At 32.4% G+C, this 19,092-nt stretch overlaps 1 protein-coding gene across 1 annotated transcript in view; it reads left to right on the forward strand.

Moving 5' to 3' along the window:
- The first annotated feature begins 630 nt into the window (after positions 1-630).
- The window catches only part of LOC142981773 (somatomedin-B and thrombospondin type-1 domain-containing protein-like), a 63,234-nt gene continuing 44,772 nt past the window's right edge, over positions 631-19,092 (forward strand). The window contains exon 1 of the mRNA XM_076127878.1: positions 631-775. The gene's annotated coding sequence lies outside the window, so the exon portion shown is untranslated. The remainder of the gene's footprint in view (positions 776-19,092) is intronic.

The following is a 19,092-nucleotide window of genomic DNA, read 5'->3' on the forward strand; positions in this document are numbered from 1 at the left end:
CACCCTCCAGAACCACATAACAAATGTTACAACATAATTATTTATTGTTGAAGTAGAAGCACACTAATTACGGTGATCAATCCTGTTGTCAAATGCTGCTCATCCGGCACCACAATCTTATCATCAGGAGTCGTTCACCCCGAGACACCGACCACACTTCTGTGGAGGGACTTTCAGATTGATTACAAACGCGATTTTGAATGCGTGTTCTTACGCCTAAATAAGAATGAAATAGATAAGGGTTTGTTACCCCTGGAATTAGTAATTTTTTTTCACGTAATGTGTAAAAAATGTATGACAAAATGAAACATTTTTTGATTTGGTCAATTTTATTCAATCCGGAACGATATGGGTAGGTTACATAAAAAGACCGCAGAATGTATTTTTAGATGCAAAAATTTAGACGCATTTTTTCCATCTTTCGGGGAATAAAAATGCATCGTGATTATAAAAATATGTATGGTTGTCACGTCCCTAAATTATGACTACACTCGTCTAAAGCCATCAGTATATTACTTAAAAGCTTATTTTGAACTTCATACAAGAAGGATATTATAAAACGGTATCTACTTTATCCTTGATAACACAAAGCTTCAAGCTTTTCGAGCTTTAAAGCTCACGAAAGCGTTCTCCCGCGCTAGTGTGAAAGGGTACGGCTTCCAGACGGAAATTCGGCACTACGAGTATCTCATACCTCCCCCGTGTGCTCTGCCGGGAGGACGTGCCGTGCGGGACCGGAGCGCGTCTGTGTGTGACTGTGATTTGTGAACGAAATGTAAGTTGTCACTTTTAATTCATATTTTTAATCTGTGCGCCCTTTTTGAATTGTTTTTTTTTCGTGGCGGCAAATTTAGCGGGATTTGTTTTTTTAGTTGTAAAGTTGTGGAAAGTATTTTTTTTAATAGTATTATATTGAAACGATCGGTTTTAGATTTAAACAATCGTTAACTTAGGATTCCTTGTATTGGGAATCTATTTGAATAATATTTATCATTGTTTTTCTGAAGGAAGAAATATATGCGTAACCTACAATATTATTTTATTTTTACAAGTAATTTTTTGGTTCGATAAAATCAAGTAATGTTGGATTTTTATTTATAAAGCCACAATCACATTTCTCCGCGTCGTACTTATGTAAATAAATTCAATAAGATTGACATAAAATATTTGTTAGCTATTCAGAATTATAATGAACGTCTGAAATAAAATATTCGTCACTACGCGTAACTCGTTATGACAAAATATCATTATTTCTAAATAAAATAACAACGTTTCGGTTTAATGAACCTTTCATAGACATCGTAATTTTATTTTTAAAAGGTACGCGTTTTGACTACATTCGAATCCTAATTTGTTTTATTTGAAAAATGCTGCTCCATTTAGGAACTGACGAACTTTTTTAAATAGAAAATAGTAAGCGTAAAAGAGACCGAGATTATATTCGAATCGTGCAACTTCGAATTTAGTTTACAAATAGATTTCTTTTATAAGTTCTTTTTGTAACATAAAAATATTTAAGCCGGTAAAATGGTTGTAGGCTATAAACCAGGGTCGTATTTACCAAATCTGACTATTATTAAGGTTAGGCGTACAGGCGGTTTCATCGCTAGAATATTAACGTCTACTTTAGGCTTAAGTCAGAGATCCTCAAGCCGCTTATGAATCTTTGTTTTGACTCAATAGCTGTCAGATAAGGTGCAGTGAGTGCATAAGACTATTCATAAAATGTACTTTGATTTAATTTACTTCCTCAAAATGTGAAGCGTGTATTCTCTTTATTCATGTTTTATTATTTTTGTTTAATGTTAAATTTAATTTCGTTTTGATTATATTAACAAATAATAATAAAAATTCTTGCGTTTAATGTTTTACAAAAAACAATTTCTCATATCATTATTCTGATCATAAAGTGTTGTCATAAAAACTGGACTATAGTTCGTTGTCAGATGTATCAATATGCAAAATGTTACCACAATTGGTTCAGCATTTTAGGCACAATTCACGACAGACAGACGAATAAAAAATATTTATAAGGTATTCCTCATTAACACAGTCTCATTTTTTAACAGGAAATAATCGTAAAAATCTTCAAACAACGGAATATCGCGAGTAAATGTAACCTCTTAAAACCTAGTTTAACCGTCAGGTTAATGACCTCAGATTATTTTTACCAGCTAATGAGTTAACTTATATATTACAGTACCTAATAGGCATATAAATCGAATACATTGAACTCTTTACGTACATTTAGGTATAATTATGAACACTGATAAGTAACGTGGTATTATTTCTTTTGTTTACTACTTACGTGAGTAATTACTTTGACAATTGTAGGGTCAGAATATGACTTTTTATTGAATATGGTAATTTTATTTTGGATTAAAAAAAACACTTCATTTATGCAGATAACCTTTTGTGTGTTTCGTAGTAAAAGATAGTTCAATCAACAGAATCTTTTTTTTATTTATGCTGAAATAATTTAAATCTTAATATTGAGAGCAGGAAATCATTAGAAATTTGGCTAAAATTTCATAAGGGGTAGGAATTTCATTAAAAGAGGTGCTAAGTTTTTGTGCTAGACTTTAGAAATTGAATTTATAGAGAATCTATACTAATATTATAAAGCTGAAGAGTTTGTTTGTTTGTTTGAACGCGTTAATATCAGGAACTACTTGTTCGATTTTAAAAATTCTGTCAGTGTTAAATAGTCCGTTTATCGAGGATGGCTATAGGCTATATATCACCACGCTACGAACAATATGAGCAGAGTACCACACGCATAAGTTGAACTCTAGTCTATTTCATACATACATATGGACCTAGAGCGTATTAATATGTATAACGTTATTTCCGCATAATGTGTCTCGCCCATGGCGTATCCATGTCACCTTCATTTAGATGTCAATCTTGATAGAATGCCATAACTCCTCGCTTCACGCGGAATTCCTCCCCTACCTGTATGAAAGGACGCGCAAAATTACAAATTTACTTTATTTATTTTCAGAAAAGGTAATTTAAAAATTCAAATGGGCTCGCAAAATCAAATTTCCCTGTAAAATTTCATTACTTTGAACTAGGTACAGCGTGATGAATTGGTAAGAGTTCCTTCACATTAAATTGTAAAAGAATTCTGATTGATATTACAGGGAAAAGAAATTTCTATTTAGTTTTTGGTAAAAAAGTTTCATTTTCTGGTTTAAAAATCTAGGTTACGTATTTAGTTTTATGATTAAAAAACAACACTTTAGTTCGAGTTTCAACTACATATTTAATATATAAAATATAGACATTTTAGGTATAGTAACTGTGACTATAAACCTTTGAATCTGAAAGTCTCTGTGAATACGTCGTTTAAGGAAAACTCGAGGCAATAAAATTCACCGCTACCGGAATAAGGAAACTGGCCATTTAACAACAAAGATCTTTTCTACGAATGGAATTCTAAAAATATTCAAATGACTGAAAGCTAAATTTAGTAGTAGTACTTTCTAGCGCTCAGGTTGGCACTACTGGTTCGTCAAAGGGTAAACGCTTGTTAGGAACACTGTGGCAGGCTTTGTCGAGCTCAAACGTCAAACAACGTTGATTTTACTTCAAGTAAATAGAGGAAATGGCGTTCAGTTTACGCGCTATATTACAAAATGATTTCTAGGAAACACGAGAATGAAAGTTCATTATAACGTGCATATTTCTTGGCACTATAATTTTGTTTTTTTTTACTAGGCGTGACTAGAATGTTCGCCATTTTTAAAAATAAGTTATAATGTGTTCGAATTTCAAATATTCTTGCAAAAGCTTGGTATATTTTTGACGTGATTACTTTATCGTTTAAGATTAACCAGAATCTTTTATTTTTCAACACAAAAGCTGATATTAACAATTTAAATAAATTCCTCAGTTTTCTTTTAAATTGCGTGCTTACAAAATTATGTCTATCTTTCTCTTGATCAAAGAAGATGTCATGTTTTTAATCCCGACAAAAATAATAATTTGATATTTCAATTTAAAATAAAGCTTACGCAGTCTGGATTACGAAACGAAACTCTTGTTTATTTTCTTTGTTTATATTTATATAAGAAAATGTAAATAAATGGCTTTAATTTTACCAATACTCGTTTATTTAATGTAACTGGATCGAACAATAGGATATTTACTTATTTTGTTACAACAATGCTCAAAATTAATTGTTTCAATTGTAAATAAATAAATTGAAGTGTATTTGAGAAAGTTAGTGGCACTCAATCATTAATTAAATTTCGTTGCTTTAACAAAAGGCGCGTTTATACAAGTTTCTATAGATTTATCTTCAGCACTTGTAGAATAAAATAAAAATATAAATATTTTTTTCATGTTTATTACGTAACAGAAAAAAATGTTACTCACAAACGTTGAAGTCAAACTAGTAAAAAGACTTTTGGTAGAATACTAAAGGTAGAGTTATAGAGCCAAAAGTAAAAGACTTACTTTTTTTGGAAAATATATAACAACGTTTATTTCAGCTCAAGAAAAGTTTATTTCGTAACCAAAAAGCCCAGCTGTGGTGTTTATTTTCAAATCTATTAGTCTATCGACTAACTAACATTACGTTACGGGCTACGGCTAGATACTTTAATTTGTTTGTTGTTAAGTGTGAAACAAGATTAATTCTTTATCCGGCAATTGTAAAGTTAAACATACCAAAAATACAAATAAACGCTCCAATTCGTAAAATAATCTGCTCTATTCAAATCATAAAACGAAACCACTCAAAACATGACGAACAAAACTACTAATTCACGAACAAACACGAAACCATTAGGTTTACCCAAACAATTATTTAGAAAGGAGCAGAACAGCCAGTCATCTTTAAGAAAGGGCTGGAAAAAACCCCTACATTTCGTGTCATTGTCACCTTTGTTCTGTTATTTGGCTATTGTTCTAGCCCTATTGTACTCCAGTTTTAGAAAAATGGACCTTGTTTTTTCTTTTTTGTTTTGCGTTTAGTTTTAAAGCTCTAACTGGCTGTTTTGATCGTGAATGTCGATGATATTGTCTGTGGTAGAGAATTTTAGGTTATGTTTTTTAGGTATCGTATTGCAGGTTATAGATGGAGGTCGAGTTTTGTCTTTTTTATGTTAAACCTTTTTGGGACTAAACTCAGGTTCCTAGAAATTTAATTTGATGCTTGCCTGAATGTATTATAAAACCATATCAGTAGTTATTTGATCATATTGCAAAAACTTGAGACGTGATTTCGACGATGGAACATTCATAATCTATACTAATATTATAAAGCTGAAGATTTTGTTTGTTTGATTGTTTGTTTGTTTGTTTGTTTGTTTGTTTGTTTGTTTGAACGCGCTAATCTCAGGAACTACGGGTCCGATTTGAAAAATTCTTTCAGTGTTAGATAGACCATTTATCGAGGAAGGCTTTAGGCTATATAACATCAAGCTACGGCCATTAGGAGCGGAGTAGCAACGAAAAATGTTACAAAAACGGGAAAAATTATGACCCATTCTCTTTTATGTGACGCAAGCGAAGTTGCGCGGGTCAGCTAGTTAAGAAATAAAGTAGTTACGAGTCCCCTTAATTACTTATTATAAACATCATAAATTACAACTATTTAATGTACTTATAAGAGTAATAAACTATAATAACAACTAACAATTCAACTGAAACTAATCTGTAACATAAAACATTTGTCAAACTTTTTCTACACATTCACATTTTTTTTTACTACAAACTAATATATTTCAACAACAACATAATTCTTTGTTCTCTAACACATAGACAAAAAAAAAACAATAATTTAAAACTCTTTTGTTGTTGTCAAATTAATCACGAAATAAGCTTCAACTTTTTTACAGAGTTATGTAGGTTCATCGACCTATCTTATTTGTATGGTCCTTTCGTGGCCTGTAATTATGGTAATTGTCTTCGGAAGGCTCATGTTCGCTCATTATAAATTACGTTTCGTAATTACAGATGATATTTTTGTACATACGTGATGTAATACCACAGTGGTACAAATATATTGTACAGTGCTGAGTAAAATTATGTATACGCTGACACATTTTTAACAGAATTTTTCAAATATGGTAAATTTGTTGTTTATAAACTTTAAATTAACTTTAAAATCATTGTGTATAATTGATATTTTAGAAAAGTACTCTCGAACATTTTACAGTGTAAACATATTTTTGCCTATGATTGTACAATTGTCTCCTAAAGCTTAAGAACAAAAAAAATCCTAGAACAAGAAATAAAATATCGTAATGTGTGTGTAATAAATAAATATAAGTGTGTCTGGATATTTTAAAGACCTTCTAATATTAAAAATAGTGTAAATTATTTTAAGTACATTTTATCCAGGTAAAAGATTAAGACTTAAAAGTTCACAGGCACTACGAAATTAGCCAGCAGTGGGCAAATTGAGATATAAAATTACTTTTGATTACACTGAAGGATAGCGGCTGTGGGCGGAAGGTATTAACGTTTAAGCGATTTACGAGCCAGTGACATTTAGCAAATGAAATAAATTGAGAAGATCGTTACACAGACGAATGATACAGTTCTATTTCAGGTTATTTAAACAGTGAGTTATTAATAGAAGTCTGTCTGAAATAGATTTTTTGGTACTTTCCTATAATAACGATACTTAAGCTTTCTAGACACAGTGGTATACCGTGTTAAGAATCGATTAAGTTGACGTAACGCAAAAGGGTGTGGACAAAACTGACTAATCCTTAATCTAACTTAAAACAAGATAAAAAATACTAATATACGGACATACATCCAACCACCGGCCACGTCAAAGGTTGCTTAACGCTGATAAATTATTAAATATTTTTGTATGTTTATTAATGTGAGTGAGTGTCTTTCATAAACTGTCAATTCTTCTCCTGTGTCCGAGAAGTATATCATTAATAAAATCATCAGTTTAAGTGTATCCCACTCTCGAGGCAAAGTCATCTTTTAATTTTGCTACAAAATAAAACTTCTACCGTTGTACACTATAGTCTTCTAAATACGTTTAAAACGAAATAACCCTCAAGCACTTCACAAAATAGGGCGCTTCTATATCCGGAGTCCACAAGGTCGATTACACACGAGAGCAAAATTTTGTCACACTACAGTTTACCTTTATAACTTGTTGTGTCAGCTCTAAGTGTAGACTAATCCTGACCGGCTTAAGATAACACTGGCAAACAGCCTTTAATGTAAGGAGCCATGTGATACGGCTCTTGACGGCTTTAAACTTCACTTTAAACTTAGTTATGAAGCTTTGTGACGCGTGTTTTGTGCCCCGTTTTGTTTTCAAGTTAGTATCAAATTGTGATGTTTTGGATTGTGTTATGGCTGCTTTTATAGTGGTTTAAGTTGATAGTATTGCGGCTTATGTTTAGCTTAATTGTAGATATAAGTTTCTTTCAAAATCTGTTTGAGATATAAATTAATTTGGGATGTAAATACATGACTTTATAGTTAATATCTTTACATACTTGCTATGTTGTTGTTCATAAAGAAAAGACTTCTAAAAATAACACTCAATTTAGTATTTTTAAACGAAAAAATAATGTTAAAGCCGTTCTTTTTAACAGGCCGTTCTAAAGAATAATGTCACTATGGAAACAAGAGGACCTCATTGGGCCGGCAGTAAAAAATAATTTCGACTATTTAGCATCTAAACAACCTCAATTATGCTTATTTCGGGAGGTAGGAAAAAATACAAAATGAAATTCACGGCTTTATAACCTATTTTTAACAGTTCAAAATGCTATTTGAAAAGGCTTTCACGCAAAAGGCTTTTATTGTTTGAAAACTTGAACATTTATGACGAATGCTTAAAGATTTTTTTAGAACAATTTAGTTTTTCTTTTACTTTGTAGGTTTCTTTCGCCATTTTGATTTTAAAATTAGCGTTTTGGGCGATATCTTTGAAAGATTAATAAGCAATTAGCCAGTTTCATGTTGGACAAGGATTGAGATCGATTTTTAACATACTATCTATCGTCTGGTCAAGCCGATACTTACATACTTAGAAGAAGACGGTGGCTTAAAGAACTGACATTATTATTTTGACAAGAAAAAGGAAGAAAGTATTACCGAAATAATATTTTATTCATAATTCCGTTGCTGGTTATTTTATTTCTACCTACAATAACTGTTTAAATATTTTACATTTTATTTGGTTTGCGGCAAAACAGATATATTTTTTCAATCGTGACCACAGGTTTGGTACACGCGTTTACATAAATAACATGAAATATTTATTTTTATTCGTACAAAGGTTGTTTTAGCTGCTTTGTTTGAATATTTGAACGATAAATCTGGAACTTTATTGACGGCCTAGTCGAGCAGGTGACCTGACTGAGGTTTACTGATTTATTTTACGTTTCTAAAAAAGTTCCACCACATGGGTCTCCTAGAGCACCAAGAGGTTTGCAGATTGTACATTGTAAGACACTACTGACAATTTCTTTATTGATTATTAAATTCATTTTTACATAAAATCTCGCCTGTTACACCCGAAGGTGTAAGCAAAGGTGTATTTTAAATACACCCAAGTTTCGTCATTTACAATTTTAGACCTATAGGGGGCATTAAAACTAAACAGCACGACATAACACAGTGATCGAAATGTATCGATAAATTACTATGAAAGCTGCATTAGACCTGATTACTCTTACACTAAAATCTGTCCAAAATCACGTAAAGAAGCCTATGGTATGTCTACGTAACGTAATTGCCCAGCGACACATAAGACTGGAGTTTGTTTCACAAATCGCTCGCGCTACCTTCTGGACGTAAGAGGAAGTCAACCCCAAACCGAATCCTACAGTTCATTTGGCAACAATACCGTCCTATCACAGTAACCTTAATACTGTCAGTTCATCTGTAATAAATAATAGAAATGTCGTTGATATAGCGATAATGGCGTGTTCGTGAAACAACGAGTTATCTGAGGGCACGGGTTAGAAGTAAATGTAGGCCGTACGACGAGCAGTGTACTGACATTTGAGCTTTTGATTGGCAAACTTGGGTAAGGCAATGAAATGATTGTGAGATTGTTATTTTTAGTTTGTTTTTATATATTTTAGTTTTTTGTTGAGACTTCACTGAATTTAAAGAAGACAGCAAAAAATTTTGTTTGGACCACTTTAAGCGTAGGAAATACGCGTTCTTACTGCTAATGCCAGAGATTTTTTTTACACTTATCAAATGTTACATAAATAAACCCTGCAGAAATCGAGTTGCTGTTGATTGGACAAATAATTAATAGTACATATTCCTCGCGTGTTCCTTTTTTAACATATTTTTTCCCTGCCCATAACAATAGCCAATTTTGCCAAGTAATCAACTTCTACTAATCAACAATTTTAGAAAAAATCTAGTTAATCAAAAATCATCTACGCAAAAAAACGTATCACAAAAAAGCTGTACATCGAAATCATAACACCGTTTCAATACGCTGACATTATTTATTTAACGCAACACGACATAAGGTCGTAAGTGCCATACAATATTTGTTCGACAAAATTGTTTCATTAATCTTTCACGAAGCTAAACATTCTTGATGAAAACTGTAATTGTATTTTGTTTCAAATGTTTTGTGGCAAAAATGTATGGCTTTTGAATATTCATGGTTATTCTCTTGTACATAATGTGTGTGTTTTTTATTTATTGTATGTGATTGCTTCCGCTGTTATGGGGTTGGGGACATTGTTTGTTTGTCTGGCTTTTGGTGTTTTGTTACATGAGTCTGTAAAATTGGAGTGTGAAATCAATGTTATACCGATTACCTTGAGTGTTTTATTATTATTCAGCTAGGTATTTAAAGCAAAGAATGGATATTGAAGCGAAGTGGAACTAAGCTCGAGTCCATTACAAGCAAATACGTCATTTTATTCTGAAATAATCAAACTTATAACACCTGTTTGGCGTCGGGGGCTAAAAATAGATTTCAGTTATTTACATTTATTTATACAACATTCGGTAATCAGAGTAATTTTCCGTAGGAGCAAAGTAGATTACCAGAATCTAAAATTAGCATAATTATCACTATAAATAGAACTTATACCCAATTATCGAGTATATATTATTGGCTCATTACTAAATACTAACTACTACTACTAACATACAACTTTTAGTGCCTCTACAATGTAGGAACTTATTTCAGAAATGTCTTTGGCTCGGTACATTCTGCCTGCTGGTTTTCTAAAAACAGGGCTTAATAGTATAATAATCCAAACTAACTATAATTTTATGCTAATGTTGAATTCCCTTGAACGTATATAATATTAATCCGCAAGAGACTGGTGGCCGTTGCCTTTTCAAATATTTGCCACCAATTACCCGCGCTTGCTTCCGTGTGAAAATGCATTTTGAAAACTAAAATAAACCTTTATAAAATACGTCACATTTGAAGCTCGTATAACAAAGGATTAAATATAATTTTGAGAGACGCGACCCGTAAAATGAAATATAAACTTATGTAAAGTTTAACTTTGGGTAGGTATATCCTTCCAGTGCATTTTATTGCTCTATGTATAGAAGAAATAAAGTCTTATTATTCGTAAAAGAGTGTACCGTTATTCTGGTATTGGGGAAAGAAAATTATGCATATGGGCATGAATAAGCTCTATAATAAAGCTCTGTAAGTAGACTCTTTGCATTATTACTTCTTTATAATATTATTTATAGTTTAAATGCATAAACGCAATATTTTACTGTTCTATTAGATGTAAAGATTTTCCTCTGTGATTTGTCAAACAAAGTATTATCTTAATTATCAACACTTTCTCTTATCTAAGCTTAAATAATTTAATTATTATACTTTATTTCATTATTATTTACAGCTATTCGTGTTCCACTGCAGTTTAAACACCCCCCTTACATTTTTACGCAATTCTATCTCACATTAACCATAACTTTAATATTGCCTAAAACAAAATAGCAACTAAAATATTAAAGTTATTCCATATATCTGTAGTCGGTGGCAAGTCGTACCTGACCACATCAGAGCAACCACACATCTGCTGAGTACAAAGCGAGTGCAATGTTCACCGCTAACAAGTTACGTGATATAACTCTTGTAAGTAATACACGATGGGAGATGTGTTAGCTGAATTCTATATGTATAATAGTAGAAAATTTCCTTGGGACATTGAGGAGAAATTCCTTGGGAGAAAAACTATAGGGAGGGATATTTGAAAGTTATGCAAAAGGAATTGTGTAATCTTAAATTTATGTTTATAAAGGTATATTCTAAAAGACTTCAGAAAAGACAAATGAAAATAGAAATATATGTCTGTCATCAAAATAGAACTTCTAGTTAGACAAAGCGGCAAGACTACTGTGAACTATAATTTTCAACATTCTTCAGAAATAACTTTTACATCAACGTTAAATACTATTTTACAAACTTGTAAGGATTAAAAGTTATAGATTTTTTTAAAGCAGAGAATCATGTAAATATTTAAAGAGCTACCTATTTACAACTAGTCCTTAGCAGAATAGCTTAATCTTTCTCTTTGAAAATATAACATAGACTATCTTCCTCTTTATTAAAATTTATAACAACACAAACTCACAGTTCTATTAGTGCTACGTTTCGTTACACGTGATAAAAAATAACGTTCCATTACAAGGAAACACTAAAGCAATTACGGTAACTGCTTTTATTGGTCTGTTTCTGTTTATTCTCGCTACTTGTTACTGGCAACCCTTTAGACGGGCCTTTTGTGCCACTAGGGTTCCGTTTTAATAAATATTTTATGTTATAGTGTGGGGTTTAGTACAGTAGCACGTTTTTATTCCGCCTGTATGTCTATATGTACAGCCTGTATGTATATGCCTGTCGTATATCGAGAGTTTGACATTTAAAATGTTCTTAAAAGTTCGTTCGTACGGCACTTGCTAAGGGCGCTAATCAGTATTTCGTACAAAATTTGTCGGTGCTTTGCTAGTCATCGATAGCTGATAGTGTCAGGAAATCGTCCATAATTCACTTTTTCACACATACAGTTTTGCAATTGATTTTATTCGCAGTGTACTGAATTTTGCCTGCGTTGTCAATTACGTATAGCTGTTTTTAATAAAAAGAGCTAGAATTGGCTTTTCCTGGGAAACGAACTATCGGACTATAAAATTTCATAATTCCGGTTAATCAATTTAGCTTTGACAGACAAAAAGATATTTAACCATAGCTACTTTCTTTGGGCAACAAAAAGGTAAGCGTCTTCGATTTATAAAACAACTAGCTTTTCCCTGCGGCTTCGTACAACAGATTCCTCAAATTTCATAAGTTTTTGAGTGATTGACACAAACTTTCGTTTTAATAATAAATAAAAATCAATACAATCTTTTCAGGCTTTCCCTAAACTAAGTTTTTCAGTATGTAATAGTTTACGGAACCCCTACAAATCTGGGTTTGACCACGTTTTTATATAAGTGCTTATACTTAAGCCTCTTAAATGAGCTCCACAGCTGTATTTGTGCACGGATTACGGAAAATATATACGTTTGGACCTCACCTAGTGTGGCCTTTTCAAACCTTATGTTATTGCGTATACTTTCATAGTATGTTGTAGAAAAATAACATTATATTTTTTTCTGTTTATCGCTTGAATTCTAATATGTCTGTTGGAAAATCTGACACTTATGGGTACGGTTTATTCTATGCTATGCTATTGCTCTGGATATCATTCTGATATGTCATGTATTTCAACAAAAATAAATACTGATATTTGTGTTTAGCGAGCTAACATACGATACAAATAATTTTATTCTAGCAATGATTAGTGCTTTAGCAGACAGTTTGAAGTTGAGTAACTAAATACATCAAAGGGTGTGTATATTGTAGATTTCTTTATCAAAACGCCTTTAACTTCGTCACAATATAATGATTTTACGTGATCTTCCGGCTGTAACTGGGGTTACGAAATAACCAGCTTCCAAGCTAAGCTACATTTTAGCACTATACAGTCATAATTTATAAATACATACGTATAATATCACTATATTTTCTTTTAAAGGTAGGCAAAGACACAGACATTTGTTAGTACAGAATGACATTCCCGCTTTTTATATCGATCAAAATAGTAGCGTGAGTATTTAACATAACATAAGTAATAAACATAACAACACATCGTAAACTTAAATTATAACGAGTTGGCTATAAATGGACGGCCACCATCGTGAATGAATTCGTGTTCTGATTATTATTTAATGAAAAATAGATTTTTATTGTGCTCTATTAATTAGTTATTACTCCTTTGGGTGCTTTTTAATTAGTGCAATAAAGTAAGTTTTTAAAAGTCGTGTGGATTACAAGATTTACTTTTGATGCTTAATTTACCATTTTTTTGAGAACTTTAGTAATAAATATTTTGGAAAATTCTAGTTCTATACTACATTTACATACTATTATGACTGGGTAGTCGATTAAAAGCTTAATTCAGATGATATTATATCTATGGAGCTAATTTCAGGTAATATTTACGCTTGTTCGTATTTTGAAGGATTGACAGAAATACCACAGATATTGTCTTAATTCAAAGTCTACGGCCCTACTTGCGTAAGGGGAAAAATAAGAAGCGAAAGATAAATGGACTAATTTACAATATAACTGATTGTGACCACTGAAATAAAAATCTATAAAACATGGCCAGTTACAATATAACATTTTGAATCAAAATGAAATAATCATTTACTTTTATTTATAGTATCATTTTACATTAAATTCAGATTTCCACTCCCATTCATAATTCCCACCATTTAAACGTCATCGAGACCGTATACGATTCAAATGAATTCAAAATGCGTATTGCATCGATTAAATCGAATATTCACTGTGTAATCTCGATAATCGGACGTAGTATCGATATGATTGGTTTAACTACAGCTCCGGTAAGCCCGCAGCACTATTGTTCAGCATCGGTTATAATTTAGGGATACCATATTGCAATTATGAATTTTCATTGTGGGGTGTTGTGGTTATTTCGTAATTTCGTATAATGGTGAATTTTGCGTAATAAATTGAAGATATATTATGACTGTTACTGGCCAGTGAGTGAGGTTAACTGTGGTCGGTTCATGTAAAAAGCAATGGAAATAAAAAAAGGTTTGCTGGACCTGTCATATACATACTAATTTGTTTGAACTGAGAGAAAATAATTATATCTGGCGTATTATTATTATGTTCTCAAGTATGTACATTTTTACTACTGGATAAATGTCCATTTAATAGTAAATTTTTAACTTTTGCTCTGAAAAATATGTAAGTACAAGATCTAATGGAATTTCCAGGATAAAAAAATTAAACTATATTTGTTCTCGAGTCTCGCATAATCCTAAAACGAAATGGCATCCAAATAATTTCGGTAGATTAGGAGGCATGAAGCAGAGACTACTTTCGTATTTACAATTAGTAGAGACTAGCTGACTCGCGCAACTTCGCTTGCTTCATATAAGAGAGAATGGGTGAAATTTTTCCCCGTTTTTGTAACATTTTTTTTTACTGGTACTCTGCTCCTATTAGTCGTAGCGTGATGATATATAGCCTATAGCCTTCCTCGATAAATGGGCTATCTAATACTGAAATAATTTTTCAAATTGGACTAGAAGTTCCTGAGATTTGCGAGTTCAAACAAACAAAATCTTCATCTTTATAATATTAGTATAGATTGATAGTTAGCGTACTTTACTCACCTTGCGACTAAACGGATTGGTTTATCTATGTATTTGTTTTTATCATGCGTTAATATGGTTATCAGTGTTCTCGGAACTTTGAATGCCAGCTCATGGCTACAGCTGTTCTAATCGTTAATCCATTTAGGTACTAGGAACTATGACTCAGTGTGTAAGATGGACTATTTGGACTACAAATGTGTCTTAGTATAGTGTGATTATGTTACTATCTAGACATAGGGTACCTCAATCATATTGAACTAAAGAAAAAGTTTTCTGCGAATTGAAAACCTCCTCCTTTTTTCGATGTCGGTTAAATAAAATAATATCTTAAATACTCATGAAAATAGTGGTTATCTTGTGAAAATAGAAAATAATGCTGCGTTTTGGCCGCGTAGTGCTGTCGAATTTCTAATTGCCACACATTGGTATTTTTATTGATAATTATGTGGAATTTGATGAAAATTAACACAAAATTTATCCTTAAAGAAATTCAATAAATTTATACACCTGTCTTTTGTAACAATATATTTGTAATATATTTGAATATAAATAATCCTAGCAATAATAAGTAACTTAAAATAATAAGGAAATAAAAACACTGCTCGGTATAGTTCATCAAACTGGTAACAAACACAATGTATCAGAGGGTTCGTGTCAACGGCTCACCTCTACTCTGATATCAGCACAAATACCTACATCTATGACGAATATCATCACTATGTATTGACGATTATGACGCATACTATGTAATAAATACGATACGGTTTTTGAAAAAACTAGTAGTGCAACAAACTATGTGGTGAGTATTGTTGCGGGATTAGTTTCGGGGTCTATAAATATACAGATCACAGATACAAAAATGCTATCATATCGATTAGACTATTAGAATCGAACCTACGATCCGCGAATAGTAGTAGCGCTGAGGCGCGCGGTGTAATGTCTTTGAAATTTGAATTATTATAACAGATGTTACGTATGTATTTATGTAACAATTTGGCATACAAAAGTTGTGCGTAATTAATGCTGATGACAAAACAATAACAAAATAAGAAAAAGTTTTCATAAAGTATGTACATAATTAACTTTATTGCTTACGCCGTGACCTATATGTACTTAATTATTCAAGTACAATTCAAAATAGGTATATCGTCAACCATCGATTAAATCAAAGCAAACTATCAACTTTGAACCGTAAAAAAGTTTAGCACACCGATCGTGCGTCACTAAATAAACGAGTGCAGTACAAGGGCTCTTTACGAGTTAACGTCAACGACCACTACGCACTATGAAATTCAATGCTTTCACAAAAAAATATCAATATCAACTTGCAACGCGAGTCTGCCTCTATCGACAACCGGCTAGCTATTGAAAATAGTAGCATTTGAAGTTTCATTTTTCAGAGCACGCAATAATATTTTTTTATGTGCAAGGGGGGGGGGGGACCTTCAATGAAACCGTTAGTTCAAGACTCTTTTTTCCGAGATGGTGTCTGGGTGACAAGGGTGGCGACCCAACACACAAGACATTTTTTTTACAAAAAAAAAAAACTGCCTATCTGACCTCCACAACCCAGGTACCTAGGATATCACATGATACCCTTCCGTAAGACTTGGTTGTCAGACTTTCAAGCTTTTGACTACTGTTAACGACTGTCAAAGATCTTCAAAATGACAGTCGGGACACACAATTTCCGAAACACGGACTGAACTCGATATGTGTAAGAGGGTCACCCATCCACAGTACAACCTCTGCAAGCGTAGCTTAACCTCAGAGATCGATCCGCGCGGCTGTCGTTAACTAAGCCACGAACCATTTCAATGAATTAATATTAAATGTCGAAATCTCGATACTCCATAGTACCGAGTGTACAGCGCTACTGTACATTTGTTACAAATAGTGGACTGCAATCCATTTGAAACGGTACGGAAATATTAAATGTTTTGTGTTTTTCCTTTTTAAATGAATTTAGTAGTGCATTGTGTGAAATATTGTTATTGGAGCAAGCGAAGCTCTGGCTTCCTTTTGTTATTTGCGTGAAAAGTAATGCTAGGAACTTATATTGCGACAACTTAGTAGACAGCCTTAGTATGCACGATTTATTTGGTCTTTCATTAATACTTCTGGGTATTTTCTAAATAAAGTAGATATATCCCCAAACCCCGCTTACAAGGTTGTCTACTAAGTTGTTAGGCTATACATATTATATTGTTTTAGATTGTAAATATTTGGAAGTTATTGGATTGTTTAGGAAACGCAATTTTTTTATTTTGTCAGAAAATAATTGGAGCTTTGAGCCCCAATTCGCGCGAAACATATAAACATACCATTACAAAATCAAAGACACTAGAAATAAAGAAAAAAAAACTACTTACATCGTCTCCGGCTTAGCAGTTTAGGAGATAATCCCGGACATACACACTAACGTTACAAATAAGGAGCCAGTTCAATCGCAGTGGTATCTAAGTCGAACGTTTTATTAGGGTCCGGCTCCATTAGCCCGGGCCGGTGTCGCCGCATTTAATAGCACCTTTACGTCCCATCGGTACAAATGATACTGTTTTATAACCCGATGCTATCCGTTTAACTCACTCACGTATGTTTGTAATTAAAAAGAATTGCTAGTAAAACGTGTTGAGATCTTCTCCGATAGAAAATGGTTGAGATAACTATCACTTGAGAGGAGATGACGTTTTTGGGTAATTTAAACTATATTTCTGAACACAGTTCTGGATCTCACTGCAGGATAATGGATTATTTCCTGGATTACCAGTCTCCTTTCTAGATTTCATAAATATTTAGTATTAATGATTGTACACTTTCGAGATATTAAAAAGCAGTGATAAGTTTAAAAAGTAGTTTAGTTCCCCATCATCATTGGCCGGTGTCTATCTATTGCAGATGATTCAAGTTTATTTTATTATTCCCTATACTTAAAGTTTAAATGATGCATCACATTTAACACAATCAGATCGCAATTAATCAGCACTTATTCATTCAATAATATTACAAAAAGCCTTCTGAAGCTATAATCGTGTTATTGACAGCGTTTAATGCAGCAGTTTGGGCTCTTATAGAGTGTTTTGTTTATAAAGGCTTGAAGAAAAATCGACTACAGATTCAAAGAGTAAAAGTTTTTGAGCTCAAGGGTCCGAGTTCGGTTAAAAGTTTGATTGGATTTTTTGGACAGAAAACATTTCAATTAAGGCCAGTATTCAAGTTATTAGAACAACATTGGACCGAATTTAGCTTAACTTCCAATTTTATTGAGTGGAATTTGACTACGAAAAACTAGAACATAATATACGAAGTTTGGTTTAAAGTTAGAAAAATATTTCTCATAAAATATGTTTATGAAGTAAGTTTAAAATAATCAGACGAAAAAATATACTTCACGTGCTTACACGTTCTTGTTTTTTAAACGACTGCCTCCGTGGCGTAGTGGTTTAGGTCGCCACGCCGATACCACTGCAACGGGAGGTCTTGGGTTCGATTCCCACACGGGACAATTATTTGTGCGATCCACAAATAATTGTTTCGGGTCTGGTTGTGCTTTGTGTCCGTTGTTTGTATGTTTGTAAAAGTCCCCGCGACACAAGAGCAATTCTTAGTGCGGGAGTTGTCTTTTAAAAAAAAAAAGAAAAACAAAAAAAAAATGAAAACTAAACTAAGTAAATAACTTTTTAAAATTTACTGTAAAAATGATGACGTATGTATATTGTAAGGATAAAGCTTTGCTCAAACTGATGTTCGAGTATTAGACAACGGATTAATAAAATAATATTGTTCAATATGCTTCCTATAAAAGGTTTAAAATGATCTTTAAAATCCACATAAGAAATCTTTAGAGGTAGTAAACAAAATAGTCATCTCTGCAAGTTTAAAAATCATTGTAAATACCTGCACAACTTACTAACTCAAACAGTATAATATGTTTTCACTTAAAAGTTTCTAAAAATAGTTTCATAACAATGAAATAAAGGCATTTAAACGTTTTCTGAATAAAGATTCATAAAACAAGGTTGAACGGCTAAGCAGACCTAAACACACAACTGCGATTCATTCATTGTTTTAAACGCCAAATATTCCACCTTAACCTCACATAATTGAATACATAATATGTCTATAAATAACTCTGTAGGTACCGCCTTTACTAGACCTTAGACACAAAATAATAGGGAACAGAAGGAAAGCTTGATAAAAAGATAATTAGTTACCCAAGTAATCATTTAGACCAGCTAACCCCCGGTTTCTGAGGTAGGTACATTTAGCGGTAGTTTACCTATTCAACAGCGTTTAAACTCGTATAAAAAACGCTATTTAATAGATAAACCTCCGCTAAATATACGCAGAAACCGGGCACAAGCGACTTAAATATTGAACTTTATTTTGTTAGAAACTATCGTAACAGAAGCATTG

This window comes from Anticarsia gemmatalis, chromosome 20, assembly GCF_050436995.1.
Source record: "Anticarsia gemmatalis isolate Benzon Research Colony breed Stoneville strain chromosome 20, ilAntGemm2 primary, whole genome shotgun sequence".
In the NCBI taxonomy this organism is placed as follows: domain Eukaryota; kingdom Metazoa; phylum Arthropoda; class Insecta; order Lepidoptera; family Erebidae; genus Anticarsia; species Anticarsia gemmatalis.